Below are 4,288 nucleotides of genomic sequence, written 5' to 3' on the forward strand. Positions count from 1 at the left end.
TGTATACTAGTTCAGTGATAATGGACGTCATACTAAACTCCAAATTATACACAAGAAACTAAAATTAAAAATGATACAAGACTAGCAAAGGCCAGAGGCTCCTGACTTGGGACAGGCTCAAAAAAGCGGCGGGGTTAAACATGTTTTTTGAGATCTCAACCCTCCCCCTATACCTCTAGCCAATGTAGAAAAAACAAACGTACAACAGTACGCACAGTAAAACTCAGTTTAAGAGAAGTCCGAGTCCGATGTCAGAATAGGAAACAAAAGAAAATAAACAAAATGACAATAATACATAAATAACAACAGACTACTAGCAGTTACTGACATGCCAGCTCCGGACCTCAATTAAACTGATTGAAAGATTATGTCTTCATCATATGAATATCAGGCACAATCCCTCCTGTTAGGGGTTTAGTATTATACCATCATAAAATATATGAGAAGAACATAACCCGTGTGATGCCAACAACTGGTTTTAGAATAAATATGTTTAATTCCGATGCAAGGTTCTTTCTATATATTATAGTTTTTACGATATTAGGCAAAAATGCCAAAAATTGGTATAAACATCGTCATTTCAGGGCAATAACTCCTATAAAAAGTCGTCTGACAGTTTTGATGTAAATAGACAATAGGTAGATCTCAACATCTTAAACATTTCTGTACCTGTCAGATTTTCTCTTTCTATTGCGGTTTTCAAGATAATAGACAAAACTTGCATTTTACTCCTATGTTCTATTTTTAGGCATGGCGGCCATGTTGGTTTGCAAACTAGATACTCCAATGATGATTGTGGTTAAGCAAGTTTGGTTAAATTTGGCCCAGTAGTTTCAGGGAAGAAGATTTCTGTAAAAGTTAACTGACGACGATGACGACGACGGACAAAATTAATGATAAACCATCTAACGTGTAAGGTAAAATACTTCCAATTTTCATTATAAATTCAATGCTTTTTTATCGTCTTATCGAGGTCGAGGAGATTATTGAAGTATAATGTTGGCGTCCACGTCCGCGTCTACGTTCGGTGCGCCTGTACGACTGCAGTCGGTTGTAAGATACATTATCATATTATTAGATGTACAGATATATATAAAAAGATATGTGGGATATATATAGTAATGGGACAACAACTAAAAAACAAAATTACACCTAAAAAGAGACTTTACGATTACGATACAAATAGTTATTTGTACTATAAAAAACACTAATTGTTCATTGATTTTACAAATATATAGTGAGTAATACTTTTATATAAAATACAGGAAATGTCCACTGACTCCTGGTTTCATATCAAAGTTTTATTTTCACTGATTCCTAAAATATATTATTTCTATGTTCTTTTCTCTGAATTAAAGGAAACCAAATGTGAAATTGTGTGAACCCAGAATACTTCCAGTGTCATGTGATAGGTTACTGTAGGCAGATTTCTAAAATATATGGTTTTATGTACTTTTCCAAGAAAAGAAGTGTCGAAGTTAAAAATATCTACTTCCGGTTTAATCAAGATCACATGCGGTTGACCAACTTCAAATGCATATGTCACCCAACCCTTTGCAACAGACCCCATGATTTCATGATTACTTTGATAATCAATAAACCATAAATTCAAATATATCTGGTGCAATAACCCCTATACGAAATCATTGGATTATTCAGCTCAAAGTGCAAAATCTTCACCTCAACAATTCAAACATTTAACACTAGTTTTGACTATCTTTCACTCTTTCTGAGAGGATGCCCTCGTAAGCGATGGCCAATTTAGAGCAAAATCTAAATCATTACCTTAACTTTGACATTGACCTCAATGTCATGACCCAAGCCGAAGCATTTCAAATCAAAAGACCTTATGAATTATACCAACATAGAGATTAGTAAGATAGTGAATGGTATATAACTCCTATGAGATGTTAACGGGTTGCTCCATTCATATTGATATATGGTTTATGAGGATAAAATGAACAATTTCAAAAAATATTAGTTTTGTAGATATCTTTTCTGGTTGCGAAGGTACACAAGAAAAACGGAGTACCGGGAGACAACTCTTACTGTATACGAAACACTTGTTCGGCGAACAATATTATAAGCCTGTTAACTTAAATAAATTTTACAACTACTGGATCGCTTCAACTTTGCTGTTGGACGTAACCACCCCGAGGTTATTAAAAGCTCAGTAATCAACACTCCAGTGCTGAGGAGAGATATTGAAGATACAGTTATTTTTTGTACATTTTTTGTTCATAGGATGTTCAAATGATTCAAAACACTAATCCTTTTGTTTTACTAGTATCAGGCATGGGAATTCAGATTTAGAGCAACTTTTTGTATTTTTGGTTTTCACTGCATCTTAACTTTGTAAAAAAATCGCCTTTCAACTGCTTTGTTTCTATCGCTCATTCAATGTACACGAAACAATTATAAACATGATTTCTTTGTTGAATTTTCCCTCATTTCAAAGTTACAATATGGATTTCGACATGATGAAAATGAATACATTCCAATTCATATTGCAGAATTCCTAGGTGCATTATAAATGTGCGTCATAAGATCCATAATAAACGCAATAAAAATGATAATGCCAAAGAAATCTGACAAGATACTGTGTTTGTCCAACAATCTAGATCTAAATTCAAAACAAATCAAATATTTATGTGTAGACTCATCAAGTTGGGCGTAAATAACATCTGAGTAAGGTTCTATTGGTTTATTATAGTAATCTCAAATAAACACCCTGTAACATATAAAACACACAATAAGACACAATACATACGTTCAAAGAACGATAACTCTAATACACCTTATCGCTATTTGTCCGCCATTACTGGACATCACACAAGTTCCCGTAAAATTTTGACGTCATAATAGAAAATATCTGACGCCACAATGGAAAAGTGATTGTTGTATGACGTCAAAAGTTCGAGCGGGACTGATTCTCGGGTCAAGCGGGATTAGCGATAAGGTGTATTATAATCTCCATATTAATAAAATAAAATATAAATTATCCAAGTAGTTAACTTCAGTTCGATATATACCATATTTAATAAAGTATGTTTTACTACAAATCATAAGCATCTATACCAAAGTCTATTTTCGGTAACTGTTCAATATGCAATTCTACAGATATCAATAACACCTTGTGTCAACGATCATTATCTAAAGTAATCAATTCTGATACACTATTCTATTCGGAAATATTCGTAAACTAAACAATAACACATTACAAACACAGACAAGACACACATTAATTAAAACACATAAATACAAATAGACAACACGTAAATAAATAAACATGTAAACACAGAACACAGCTTACCGTGTATATAATACAAGGGCTGAGCAGTGCTCCTCTATAAAGTTACTGTATACTCTTATACTTCACATACTGGAATCTGAATATAAAGAAATATGACTTCATAAGTCTTAATGTCAAAACTAGTAAATAATATAGTTAAACTCAATGCAAGACAATATTCTATGCTGAAATCTAATAACAGCCAAATATGAAAAATAATATAATAACTGTAATATTCTTTTTGTCTTGCAAATACCAACTTAAAGTAAAAATATGAACTCTTTCATACTCATGGAAATCAAAGTGGACTTTCATACACATTTTCATAACACATTCATATCTTTTATACCAAGATAAAAATACAGAAATACATGCATCAAATACTAATGTAAAGAATATAACTGACCTGAATATAAAGAATGGTTTCCAGAATAAGAAGAATAAATATCTATAAATCACAATAAAGTGTCAGTGTTCTATATCTCTGTGTAGAATTTGAAAAGAGTGCCTCAATATCAAAGGAGTTCACAGAGTAACCAATCAGAATAAAGAAATAGAATACCCAGGATGTAAATACCCAAGTGAATAGAAAATCAAAGTACTGTCATACTGTATACTCTGTCAGAGTCAGTCAACAAGTCAATGCATGAACAAATATATACAAATACTATTTATTAACATAAATGATAAAATCAAGCTGTACTACATATACAGTGTCAATGAAAGCCCTTTTTATGGCGTGACGAGAAATAATGTTTAAATAGGGAAAATAAGGGTCTCAAGGATGATTATTCAATAGATGTAAAGATAAGACAGCATACACCGAAAGCACGATTACATTTTTTCTAAGGCCTCCACACAGCAGATACTATCAGATCAGTTATTTTTCGAGATAGAATTTTTTAAACGAGTAGAAAAAAATCGTCAAGAACATGTCAAAGATGGGTCTTTCAATATATGAATACATGAACAAAGATAGAACATTTCGACAATAAA

The 4,288-nt window shown here is 32.3% G+C and overlaps 1 long non-coding RNA gene across 1 annotated transcript; it reads right to left on the minus strand.

Annotated features, from left to right (window-relative positions):
* Positions 1-2,689: 2,689 nt before the first annotated feature.
* Positions 2,690-3,514, minus strand: LOC127716418 (uncharacterized). The gene is made up of 2 exons (XR_007988911.1): positions 3,314-3,514; positions 2,690-2,731 (listed from the first exon to the last, which is right to left on the minus strand). It is a non-coding gene; the product is annotated as an uncharacterized LOC127716418 (long non-coding RNA).
* Positions 3,515-4,288: the final 774 nt, after the last annotated feature.

Source organism: Mytilus californianus, unplaced genomic scaffold (assembly GCF_021869535.1).
Source record: "Mytilus californianus isolate M0D057914Y unplaced genomic scaffold, xbMytCali1.0.p SCAF_9, whole genome shotgun sequence".
In the NCBI taxonomy this organism is placed as follows: Eukaryota; Metazoa; Mollusca; class Bivalvia; order Mytilida; family Mytilidae; genus Mytilus; species Mytilus californianus.